A 14,064-nucleotide genomic window follows, 5' to 3' on the forward strand; every position below is an offset into this window, starting at 1 on the left:
TTCTTTTTCTTTTTAATTTTGAGACACTGTGACTTACAGTACTGTTAAAGATAGAGTTTCATGAATACAATGTTCCACCACCACACCCGGCAGTGTCCTCTTTCCTCCACACGCCTGTGGCCCCTCCTCCACCCACCATTTCCCTCCCGCCCCCGCTGTGATGGCTCAGTTCTATAGACTAGTTCTGTGTTCTGTTACCTTCGGTCATTTGTATAATTTCTCTCTTTCTCTCTCTTTCTCTCCTTCTTTATATTAAGATGATTTACAATAGTTAATGATGGTTTCCAGTGTACATATACCAATACCTTGTCCCCCTCCCTGACCCTAAAGATCCCAATTCCATTCCCTTTTTTACTCTCCTGTCTACAGATTCAGTTTTGTGGATTAGTTCTCTACTTGTGTTGCCTTTGGTCCTTTGATGTTACCTCTCTGTATATGTTTAGTTTCTGCATATAAGATCATTCTGTATTTATTCCTTTCCTTCTGACTGCACTCAATATGATATCCTGTGTTCCATCTATGTTGAGAGCACTCATTTTATAGAAAGGCAACAAAGCCAGCACAATGTCAGGACCTTCCTGAAAACCTGCAGTTAGGCAAGCACTACCAGGTAAGCATTCCTTTTAGGGTGAAGTCCTTGAGTTTCTGATGTGGAGAAAAATCTGACTGAAGAAAGGCTTTGCCATAAACTTTACGCCTGGATCTCAGAGTGCTGGTGAAAATATTTCCTACACTGATGGCTGATAAATGGGTGTTTTCTGTGGGCAAATGCCCTACCTGCTGTGCTATTGCTCCAGCCTACACACACACAAAGAAAAAAATGATCTGGAAATCAAAAAATAATACAGCACTCTTATCAGTGATGCTCAGATGTGTGCAGAGGGCCTAAAACTGGCGTCAGGCAATGAGCAAGCACTCAGTTAAATATGACAAAGAAACCCTCTTTTTTCTAGGTGAATATTACTTATTGGTTTCATTCTTCTATATACTGCAGTGGAATATTTTTTAAATTTGTGCTTGTGCTGAGTTCACGACTTTAATGACCCTACCCACACTGGAGTCACACTAGCAGCTGTTCTCAAAGACTGAGTCATGGCATGTATTGAAACAAACATTGATGTGCTTAGTGACCTACAAAAAGGTTTGAATTTACTGCTGTTGGCCATGAACTATCCTCAAACAGTACGGTGGATCAAATAAAGTTACCCAAAATCTCATCAGACATAAAGTGCTATGAAAATGGTGAACTATTATGATCGGTGATTTTTAGAAAAATCTATTATTTTCTGTTGAAGTAAGTGTTCAGTGTTTTGCTAATTCAGTCTCATGGCTAATCCACGTATTAGAGAAGCCATGAAACACAATCTACCTTGGCCACTTTGTTTTGGGTGGTATGTTACAACCTGGAAACACTTTCTGAAAATCAATTCCTCCCATCCTATCCACATCAAGCAGCTTGGAGTAGATTCACTGAAAGAGACTCTGAGACCTCTACAAGCCTGGGTTTGTTGAGGGGTGCTCTTGGAGATACATCTGGAAAGGAGAAAGTGAGGTCTTCCTGGGCACGGGAGAAGCTGAGCTACAATGCAGCCGCTTTGGAGATCTCCGCTGATCCCCATAGAAGCCCTCTGCAAGCTGTACCAAGTGGAGGCACAGAGGTGGGGCTTTCTAGCCTGCCTTGCCAGTCACTTGTTACGGGCTCTGCCCTGTGTGGGGATGTCCTCTTGAGTGTCTCTGTTCCCTGCCGCTGAGGGCAGTTTCTGTGAGGGATAAGGGTGGAACTGGAGACCCCCATCAATAGGAACAGGTGTGATTCTCCACAGATGCTACAACAGGAAACCACGTCAAATTGGCTCCTGAGTCGCTCCGACATGACCCTAGTAGTCTGAACAGATTCCTTGCTATCCAGAAGACATTAAATTTCACGCTCCTTTTATGTACTTTTTTCCCCAAAACTAGAATTATTTCAAGCCATTTTTCTAAACACCCTGATTTATTTGCATGGGGAATCATAGTTCAAGTCTACAATCTGTCCAACAGTACCCCGGGAGTTTTTGCTTGTTTTCCTTTTCCTTTGAAGGCCAATTAAAACAAATTACTCTTTACTTGGGGGCTACAACCAGTGATGCTCAGGGGCTACCCCCATCTCTATGTTCAGCTGTTTCTCCCAGCAGTGCTCAGGATACCACATGATGCCAGGGATCAAACTTAGGCTTCCCATATGTGAAGGATGTGTTCAGTCCTTTGATATATCCTGCTGGCCCCAAAGGTCAATTTTGGAGAGTCCATTGCCTGCTTCCCAAACTCCTTCTCAACCAGTGTTGACTCTATGTGTGGGCAAGCCACCTAGCCACCGAGCTCCTGAAAACCTTCTGATAATGACCTCTTCCCTCCCATCAGTGACCCACATCTTAATTGTGGCTGCATCCCAGTACCTGGTTCACAAAACATTTGACCAATGTTGCTTGGAAGACCAAAACTGGCTACCATTGTCCTAGCAGTTGGTGCACTGCTTTCAGGGAGGTGGTGCCAGGATTTTCTGATAGCCAGAGCATGATCCTCAGAAATTTAGCTACTCCAACTGGATTTCTGTTCCCCCCTAAGAAACACATTCCAATCACACCACAGAGCACCCCATGTGGACCATAAACTTCCCAGGGATTGGGGCTTCTCTGCAGCAGTGGGCTGTAACATTTGTCTATCTGCTCATGGTTTTCACTCCTTTTCCCAGTTAATTTGGAATGGAAAAGAGGGAAAGAGTGATGACATGAGATGGTAATGAGGGAAATAAACAAGGGACAGAGATGAGAATACTCATTTATCCATTCATATACTCCCTCATCAAATATATCCTAGAATTTTGCTCTCTTCCAAGCCTTAACCTGGAGGATTCAAGATTTTAAAATAATATTTTAAAATAATAATATTTAAAAATAATAATTTTAACTAGAAATTTTTTAATTAATAATTTTAATTTTAAAATAGTGACTGGACATCATAACCCTGACCTTCTGGAACAAAATAGCATTATCAGACACAAGAGTGAGGATTCACACAGGAAAATCCATTCTCCAGACATCTCATGGAATGCAGGCTCTTCCTGATCTCTGGCTCTTAGGATTTGATGCACCACGGACAGCTTCCAGAGGTATGTGGGAATTAGCTCTCCATGACTCATTTACATGGAGTTGTAAATTTACAACCCATCTGGGATTGTAAATCTGAATGTGAGGGCCATGAAAAATGTGACAATATTGTTTTCTGAACAAACAATGACCAAAATATTCATTCAAAATCAATGTCATAATGAATTCATGGCATTTTTGTTAATGTTGATGATGTTGTTTTTCTCAGATGGAAAGGGGCATGATAGGGAACCTTTAAAAAGTCCTATTTTACACAGGAAGTACTATGCTACCCTGCAACTTTCAGAAGAACAGACAACCAAACAAAGAACGGGCTCTTCAAACATTTACTTATTTCTCAAATATCAAAACTACAGAACTACCTCCACAGAGCTCGGTACCTACATGTACCACTAGGGCGGGGAGGAAGGGGAATCCACACTGGGTTGCCCCACGAGGAGGTGCTCACACAGGGACCCACACTCGGTACAGAGGAACTTCCCCCAACCCCACAAAACTGGGAATATGTGAAAATCCTGGTCCTCACACCCCAGCAAGCCCATGAGAGACCCCAAATTCTCTCTATACAATCACTAAACAGACCAATTGGAAACCCCTGAAACCATATCCAGGTTTAATGCTTTTAGGAAAGGGGGGTCATACCCAGCAATGCTTGCGGGTTACTCCTGGCGCTGCACTCAGGAATTACTCCTGACCATGCTTGGGCGACCATATGGGATGCCAGGGATCAAACCAGGATTGGTCACATACAAAGCAAACACCCTACCCGCTACACTATCACTCCAGCCCCAGTCTAATGCTTTTCAACTGATGAAGAAGTCAACCCTTTGACAGGTATTCTCTAGGGTGTCAGTGAAGCACCATATCCCCTTGACAGGTGATCTGGCTCTCTAGCGGGGGCAGCTGCAGCCCTTCTTCTGGCCCACAGAGCAGCACTCCCAAGGGTGGGAGGAGCCAGTGATCTGAATGCCAGGTTGGGACCCTTTAAAGACCTCGAGTTTGCTTCTCTTTGATCCCAACAGGTCAGAAGATGCCAACCAGAATTTGGGGAGAGGACACTGAAAGGTGTAGGAGATCAGAGAAAATAACAATTGGGACATTCAAAACAGCAAATCCAGGGTCACCAAGATACCCGAGGGTAGCACCAGAAATAGCGATAAGAAGAAATCCACTGAATTGCTAAAGGAAAGCAACATGTGGTCAGTGATCCATTCCTTGTAGAAACTCACTTCTGTATAAACTGAAGATAATTCTTGGGGAGAATATTTTTTAAACCAGCTCATAATCCCCACTTGGAACCATCTTCCATTAATTTCACAGACCAGGGGACCCCCATAATCTCCCTGGAGAAAGGAAAGAAACACAAACATGGAAAATAATCAACATCAGAACAGGTCAGTTTCACGGCAGGCGTGGTGGGGACTGGTGTCATGGACCTACCCAGCACCCCTCAGACCCAAGATTATGATTCAGATTTGAGAGCTAATAACTTGAAGTGAAACCAAATATCTTCGGAAAATACTCCCTCCCAACACTAGGGACAACACACAAAGCAGAACCCCTGAGCCTGCAGCAGAAGTAAGACTGGTAACATTCTGAGATTGAAGTGGAGGCTTATATTGTTCCACTGTTCTTGAATCCCCCACAGTTATACTGTCTAAATCTCCCACACCCTGCCAGATAAAGAGGTGTCCCACTGTAAGCACTCCCCTCCTCAGAGACCCACTCTACCACGAAGATGAATAACTTCTCCTAGCAGCCTTCAGAGCTCTGAAATAAGTCTAAAATCAACCTGATCAGTGGAGCCCCAAATCTCCTCTAACCTGAAAATTCTGTGTCTCTAAGCAATGGAGCAAACATCTTCCAAATTATCAGCCCTGCTCTATCTAAAAACTGCCCAACACTGACACTGCACTACTGAGAACACTGCACCTTCTCCAAATCAGCTTCTGTGGCCCCACCACCCACCTCAGCAGAACAAAGGATTGTCTAAAACTCTCTCTCCCCTCATCCTCACAACAACAGGTCACCACAAACACAGAATTCAATCTCAACAAGGCCTCCTATACCCACTTTACTGAGGACAGATCATCATTATTAAATGGAGAAAACAAACTCTGAACCCACAGTTCCCTCTAGATCATGTCTAGAAACTTGGCATGATATGCCAGTCCATTCAGACTCTGGATCCAACCCCCTTCTCTAGTCATCTTGTCACCTCATTGTTCCAGTTCTTTATGACATAGCCTCAACTTGACAAATTCCCTCTGCACTCAGAACCAATGCACAAGCTGTTCCTTCTCTCTACAGTGCTGTCCTTCTCTTCCCAAGAAATCCAAAGACTTCCACTTAATAGAGCTCAGGGGCCAGAGAGATAGTACAGCAGCTAGGACTTTTGGCTTGCACATGGCTACCCAGATTCAACCTCCAGTATTTCATGTGATCCCCTGAGTCCACCAGGAGTGATTCCTGAGTACAGAGCCAGGAGTAACCCCTGAGCATCACTGGGTATAACCCCAAAATCAAAAAATAAAAATAGCTCAAGGACCCCTTTTCAAGGGCTGGAGAGATAGTTCAGCAGGTAGGGCACTTGCCTTGCAAGCAGTCAAATGGGATTTGAGCCCTGGCACCCCGCATGGTTCCCCAAGACCACCGGAAGTAGTCCCTGAGCTCAGAGTCAGGAGTAAGTCCTGAGCACTGCTGGGTGTGTCCTGAAAACAAAACAAAACAAACAAACAAAGCACGCCTGAGCACAGGAAAGACTATGGGCCCAGGAGTCCTGAAAGCATTAAGCAGGTGGACCTGTCTGTCACACTTTTGAGCCTCCCCACATTGTCTCATTGCTATGATATCTATAAACATAGCAATTTTGGGGTCCCTGAGTCCACTGTCTTAGTAAAAGCCAACTGTCTTAGTAAAAGCCAACTTTACACTGTCTCAGTAAAAGCCAACCAGCGGAATTCACGACACTGATAGTAAGAGTACCACCAGCTCCTCATAGAACATCCTGGCAGCCTTCCTACCCCACAGGCAGCAGAATCTGTTCCCTTGATCAGGTCAAGCCCTCTCAGAAGAGCATCAAGAGATTCTCCTATTAAGGCCATAATTCATCTAAAGGGTAACAAAGGAGCAAGCAAGAGGTCCTGACTCTGTTACACTGGAATAAAGGACTCGGGGTGGGGACAGGGTGGGCGGAGTGAGAGCAACTTCAAGGTAAGTGCAGCATGGGACCCTTGACTCACAAAGCAGGTAGAGTTCTTTTCATTATTGGTACAGATCATCCCTTCACCAATAGTATGAGTGTTGTCAAATATGTAAACGAAAGTCCAGTCTTGAACAACAGTTTGTTTACTCTCCTGGAGCTCCACTGGAATTGCTTCTGAAAATACAGAGAGGCAACACAGAAGTGAGGATGTGGGTAAGGAGGACAGGACAGGAGCCCCAGGATCCACCCCAAGTCTTCATCATGCATTCACATTCTGTTGTCCCCATTAAAGCCAAGGAGCAAGGAGAGAGGACCAGATAAGCAGCAAAACCAACAGGATGAGGACAAACCTCCAGTTCTAAGAGGCAAAGCCTCATCTCCTGAAACTCAAACCAAGTACCTGTCACACTGAGCTGCAATAGTAATCAGGACAGGTGCTATCTGCAGAGCAGAACCAAAGACTCTCAGGTGAGTGCTCCCAAGAACCTTTCAGCCCCTTCCCAAAATAGAAGGCCCTACAGTCACAGGCTAGCCCTGGCTCCTCCTATACTCGGGGCTAAGAGAGGTTCCCTCCTAGAAGGCAACCTTGTTCAGACAGGGACACTCCACCGTAGACAGGTCAACCCCCAGAACTGAAATCCACCCTCGACAATACTCCCATCCTGGCACCAGGAGCCCCAGATTCTACATACCAATAAAAATATTCCTCCTTCTCCCACCTATTAGAGAAGGTTCTCGCAGCCCCTCCCTTAGCATTCAGGCCTGCCCAGAGCCTTGTCCCAGATTCCCCTCCAGCAGCTTTCTGCTTCCAGACTCACCAGGATTATCCAATATACTCCATCCTGTCATCCAGCATGTGGAATTTGTTTTGACTTCATAAGCGTATTCTGGAAGGCACACAGGCCGGACCCATGAAGTATAATTCACAGGGAAACTCAGAAGTATCAGGGCAATGTCAGCATGCATAGTTCTATTGCCAAAGTTGTGATGGAGAATGATGTCTTGAACTGGAACATACAATGCTACTGTGTGAACACCGTATCTATTGGTGTCTCCCAGCAATACCATGTATTCCCGAAGGCTGTGGGGAGAAGGACATTCTCTTCACAGAGATCTCAGAAGGTCCCCCTCTTGCACGCATGACACTCTGCCTGGCTTCACCCATTATTCAGCCCTCACTCTTCCCTCTCAGGAAAATACATCTCCTCAGTGGGTCCCAGAACACTCCAGCCACTGCTGCTTCTTGTCAGAACCCAGACTGGCAGTACTCAGAACTTGGTAGATAGGCAAATTCTCGAGTCTCCACAACTGATTAAGCCTAGTGGGCTGTGAGCACTATTTGCAGAGGAGCAAGAAGCTGCTCTGTGGAGAGTCTGGACTAAAGCCAGCTCAGCCCCTGACCAGGGCCCAAATCCAGCCAGGGCACTCACCTAGATACGCACTGAGCAGCTGTCAGCACCCACCGGGGGGCGATGAGCGTGCCTCCACACACGTGCTCACCGCTGGTCTGCAAGCTCACCTGCCAGGGCCACTTTTTATCCAAGGTGGAGTTTTCACCAGGCATGGTCACATCCCGGAGGCCACATCCTGGTTGGCTCGGTGAAAGGAAGGGACATGGGGTGAAGCCATGGGACCCCTTCTGCTCTCATCACTACCTCATCACTACCTCTAGGGCACTGCCAGGGCTCCTCTGAGGTCTCAACCCTCCCATCTCCAGCGGGGCCGCTGCTCACCTTCCAGGAGTGTGGGCAGCTCGTCTGCCCGCTGCCAGCCAAGGGAGCCTCTGCGGAGAGATCTGATTCTAGCTGGCCGGGAGGTCGGTGTGGGAACCGGCTGGGACCCTCCCCCTCGGGGAGCTGGTGATTGTGCAGTTACCGCCAGTGTTGGAGGCCTGGGTGAGCTGGGGGGCGTGGGAGGTGAGGGCCTCTCTGGGCTTGCGGGGGTCAGTCCAGAGGAGCCCGCACCTGAGCAGAGAAGGCATGAGGACAGGGTCACCCCAATGGCCTCCTCCCCTGCCTCGCAGGCCGGCCCCACACTGCCCACTCCCACCACTCCGCCCCGCCTGCTGAGCGACCCTGCCAGGCCCGCCTTACTCGGGGGGACCTGAAGGAGCAAGAGGCAGAGCCCGAGGCCCAGGGGGCCAGCGCCACTGCGGGGACAGCTCGCCATGGCCACGTCTCCACCAGCCTGGCGCCAGCTTCCGCCCTGCCCTGGCGTGACCGGAAGTGGGGTGGACCAGCCTGCTCCCCCGCTCCCGCTGGTCCAGGCCACCCCGCATCACGGGACCCCGGCCACGGGCCCCGGACCTCGCCCACGTGAAACCGCGGTTCTGAACGGCCAATCCGACGCATGGCCAGACCCCTGCCCACTGCCACTGGCAGCAAGGCCGGGCCAGCGAGAAGCAGAGGGACCGGGGCTGGCGCTCCGGGTGTCCGAGGCTCAGGGCTGCACCTCTGCAGAGGGCGAGGGGCTGGGGGAGACGCGGAAAACATACTCAGCAGCGCTGATTCGCCTGGCCAGGAACTGAGCCCTCAGCTCCCCACTGGGGAAAAGCACCCCTAGCCCTGGGGTCCTGTCCCATAACCCACCACCAGCTCTGCTGCGAGGGTCTCCTAGACCCTAAGGAGGAAAAAACAAAATGGATAAGCAGGAAATGAAAACAATAAGCTTAAAAAGGGTGGGATGGTAATTTTGGTGGGGTGTTTTTTTTTTTCATTTTTTTTTTAAATGAATCACTGTGAGATACAGTTACAGACTTACAAACTTTTGGTTCAGTCATACAATGATGGAGTACACATCCCTTCACCAGTGCCCATTCTCCACCACCAATGTTCCCGGTATCCCTCCCACCCACTCCCCCCTCTCCTGAACCACCCCCTGGCAGGCACATTCCCTTTTACTCTTTCTCTCCTTCCGGGTGTTAAGGTTCAGCATGCATCTCCATTCCGAGGGAGCCCTCTAAGCATCATTTTCACAGTGGTCCCTTCTCTATCCCAGCTGCCTTTTCCCCAGCATGTGAAACTGGCTTCACATTATATAGCATCTAAGAGTATGTAACAGACAGGATTTATGTTGACAAGAAATAAGAATCAAGAAAGGGCTGGAGAGGGGCCCAGAGAGATAGTACAGTGGGTAGAGCGTTTGCCTTGCATGCTGCCGACCCGGGTTTTATCCCCCGCATCCCATATGGTCCCCCAAGCACGGCCAAGAGTAACTTCGGAGTGCAGAGCTAGAGCTGGGAGTAACCCCTGAACATTGCTGAGTGTGACCCAAAAAGAAAAAAAAGGCTGGACAGATAGTATGAGCAGGGTTTAGTTCCCTGCACCTCATATGGTTTCCCCTGTTCCCCACCCCCAGCTCACCAGGAGTGATCCCTGAGCTCAGAGCCATGAGTTGGTTATTTGTTTGGTTGGTTTGTCTTTGTTTTTGTTTTGGTGGAGGGTGTTTGGTTGGTTGGTTTGTTCGTTAATTTTAGGGCCACAGTAAGCAGTGGTTAGGGCTTCTCCTGGCTCTGTGTTTAGGAATCACTTCTGGATATATCCAGGGAACCAGATGTGGTGCTGGGCATCAAAGCCAGTCAGCTGCATGCAAGGTAACCTCCTTATCCACTGTGCTATCTCTTTGGCCTCAATATTCATGTTTTAGTGAAGACCTCCTCCAACTCAGCTGATCTGATTTCTTTGGATTTCATGACACTGAATTTCCATTTCTCTCCTCATATTTGGAAAATCTGTAGACATTATTTCTTAAATAATATCCCTACGCTTTTCTTTTTCCCTTCAGGGACTCGCAGGATATTTATTCCCAGTTTAACAGTGGTTCACTTGATAGTGATCCATAAACTTTTGGTTTTTCTTCACAATTATTTATTTATTTTGTTCCTCTGACTAGGTAAATACAAATAATCTGACTTCAAGCTGGCTTAGTACATTATCTAATTGAATGTTTTTGCTATTGAACCTCACTTTAATGTTTCACTTGAGTTATTGTGTTATATAGCTACAAAGTTTCATTTAGGCTATTATTTATGATTCCTATATACATTCTGTTATTTCACTGTTTCTTTTTGTTTGTATATTTGTCTATTGGTTTTGTTTTTGAGTCAAGCCAATGGTGCATAAGGGTTTACTCCTGGCTGTGTACTTAGATATGACTTCTGGTGATGCTTAGGGAGCAATATACAGTACTAGGTATCAAACTGGGACTCCAACCAGGGCCAGATGTGTGCAAAACAAGCACCTAAACCCCTATACTAGTTCTCCAGCCCCTCAAAAGTGACTTTTGCACAGAGAGGCTATACTAACCAAGTGTTACTAAGATTAACTTTGTCACAGAAATAATTGGGACTCTTTGATTACAAATGATGGGCATAGGCCTGTTCTCTGATCAGACAACCCCAAAAATGTGGCATCACTTTCCTGTAAAAGATACGCCCTGCCACCCACTCAGAGAGTGGTCCCTCCTTCAAGACCTGCCCACACTTCCGAGTGAGTCCAAATTGCCTTCTTTTACTTCTGACTTTGGAAAATTCTTTCACCAACCCACAGGGCACCACCACCAGGAATGTAAAATATTATACCCACTATGGAAACCACGTTGGCAGTTTCTTATAAAATAAACCTACCAGCCTACCCAGGAAATACCTAGAAACAGCCCTATAGTAGAAAGAAATGTCACTTCCCAGAGAGGTCTACATTCCAACTGTTGAGTCTTCCATGGCGAAAGAATGTGACTAATTTTCAAATATAAAGGGAAGATTATCTTGTATTAAATTCACAAAACTGGCCACAATGTTTTGATTTCTTCTATCAATAGATGAAGTCAGGGGTGCAGGGCTGTGGTTCAGTGGCAGAACCCTGCCTGTGTGAGGCTGCAAGTTTGATCCCTGGCAGAGTCCCTCAAGCTGAGTGCAGTTCCAGAAGAGTCTGCCACAATTCCCGTGATCCTGGCATACAAAGGGTGTGATCTCTGATGCCGCACAACCAAGTGTGTGAAAGAATGACCACCTAAAGTGTATAACCCACAATAAGCACTGCAACCAAGTTCTGCAACCCCTGGTCATCACAACAACAACAACAGGGAAGGGTTGGAGGAGATTGATGGAGTCAGTCCTGTCATTTAGGTTATATGATGTGACAGATCCCCATGGTGTTAGGGCTTTCTGAGGTAAGTCAAAACACTGTAAGGAGTTTATGTCTCAGTTGGAACCATTGCACAAACCCCTATGATTCTGAAGCAACACCATACAGTTAGCAGAAAAGAAACTGCTTATAATTTGTAAAGCAATCCCTGATTCCCAGGCCTTCATCTAACTTAGTCTATGGGAAGAAAGTGATGAAACTGGCATCCTCCTACTAGAAATTGATGTTTAGTCCTACTTACCAAATCACCCACCTCAGTTGGATGAAGAAATTAATCAGTAATGGAAGTAATGCATTTGAGATTGGATCACTGCAGAGTTGAGACATTAAGTAATAAATTGCATACAGATGTGACCTGGACCCTCATGTCACCTACTTCTATGCTTGCAAGCTTCTCTGTCTCAGGTCACATGCATAGGCTCATGGAGAGTGTCTTAAGACCAGTTCATTCAAGAGGGGGAAATTTAGGCCTGTTCACAGATGAGCTCATAACCTTGGTGCCAGGTGAAAATAGATTTCCATTACACTAGAATGTCACTCAGGAGTGATCCTGAAAACAATAGTGAGGAGAAATCATATGCATAGTACCTCAAATAGTAGGTCATTTACTAGATCTAAAAGTAGGTGTGGCTTGAATAAGAATCTACACAGACTGGGCTGGAGCAGTAGTACAGTGGGTAGGGCGTTTGTCCTGCACACAGCTGACCCGGGTTCGATTCCCAGCATCCCATATGGTCCCCTGAGCACCGCCAGGAGTAATTCCTTAGCGCAGAGCCAGGAGTAACCCCTGTGCATCGCCGGGTGTGACACAAAAAGCCAAAAAAAAAAAGAATCTACACAGACCCCTGAGCAGTGGTGAGTGGCATATCTAGTTGGTCAGAAGTTCAGGAAAAGCCAGTTTGAAGGTCTGAGAAGAAGCGCCTGAATATGTCTATGGGAGTGGACAGAGGGTGCAGCTCTTTCTGCTCCACTCCAATGCCACCCATGAGCATCTACCACAGAAGAGGCACTCAGCAGGCAAGTGGATTTGATGAGCTCCCCCTTGTCCAGAATTACTGCAAATCAACTCTAAAAAATCCATGATTACATGAAAAAAAACTAAAATATTCCTTCCTTTTCCAACTTCCTTTTCCAACTTCCTTTTCCAACAGGGCTGGAGCGATAGCACAGTGGTAGGGCGTTCGCCTTACAAGCGGACAACATGGCCGACCCGAGTTCGATTCCTCCGCCCCTCTCGGAGAGCCCGGCAAGCTACCGAGAGTATTCGATATGCCAGACACAGTAACAACAAAGTCTCCAATGGAGACGTTACTGGGCCCGCTCGAGCAAATCGACGATCAACGGGAGGGCCTTTACCTTTTACCTTTACCTTTCCAACTTTATATTTTTGTGAGACTGGGTTTTCCTCATATACTTAAACCAAAAGAATAAATTTCAGAAAAGAATGATAATCCAGCTGTCTTCTATTAAGCTTGACAATGATGAAATTTGGAACCCTGTCAAACAATATCACCCTTCACACTAAATATTTATTCGCTTAGAAAATATATTTTTTCATTGAAAATATGCCTACATGAATATTTTTATTTATGTTTTATTTTTATGTTATATTTTTATTTTAAATAAATAATACAATACTTATTTTTAAATATTTAAACCAATAAACATTGTTAGAGATAAAAGATATAAACCAGGGACAAAGTGGACAGTATAGTGGGTAGGGCACTTGACTTGCACATGGCCAACTAGGGTGCAATCCCTAGAAACCCACAAGGTCCCCTGAGTTCCACCAGGATTGATCCCTGGTCGCAAAGCCAGAAGAAGCCCTGACCACTGCCACGTGTGGCCCTGAACAAACAAAAAGATGTAAAACAGGACCTGGAGGGATAGCACAGCAGGTGGGGCATTTGCCTTGCATGCAGCTGACCTGGGTTCAATTCCCAGCATCCCCTGAGCATATGGTCCCCTGAGCACTGCCAGGTATAATTCCTGAGTGCAGAACCAGGAGAGATCTCTGTACATTACCAGGTGATACCCAAAAAGCAAAAAAAAAAAAAAAAGAAAAGAAAAAAAAGATGTAAAACAGATCTCTAGAACTTTATAGAACTTTATCTCTATAACTTTAGAGAATTAAGATGATTCTGAGGTCTAAATATCTGATAATTCCTTTTTATGTTTATGGGTATATATATATATATATATATATATATATATATATATATTTTTTTTTGGTGTGGGGGCCACACCTGTGGTGCACAAGGCTTGTGAAGATTCCTGACTCTGTGCTCAGGGAGCAGTCCTGATGAGCTCTGGGGACTGTACTAAGGACCAAACCTGGACTAACCATGTGCAAGAGAGAAGCCCTATCTGGTTTATTATCTTTCCAGCCCCTGATAACTCCTTTTTAAAATCTATCACTATTTATTTTCACTGCTTTAAAAAGTATCTTTCATGGTCTTCATTTAGGAATGATTATTTTTTCTCTCTAGATTACTGTTGGGTTTTGGTGGGATTTTTGTTTGGAGTGGGATAGGGTGAGGGGTTGTGGTGGTGGGGTTGTTGTTTCTGTTTT

This window comes from Sorex fumeus, unplaced genomic scaffold (assembly GCF_029834395.1).
Source record: "Sorex fumeus unplaced genomic scaffold, SorFum_2.1 ptg000072l, whole genome shotgun sequence".
NCBI classification, from domain to species: Eukaryota; Metazoa; Chordata; class Mammalia; order Eulipotyphla; family Soricidae; genus Sorex; species Sorex fumeus.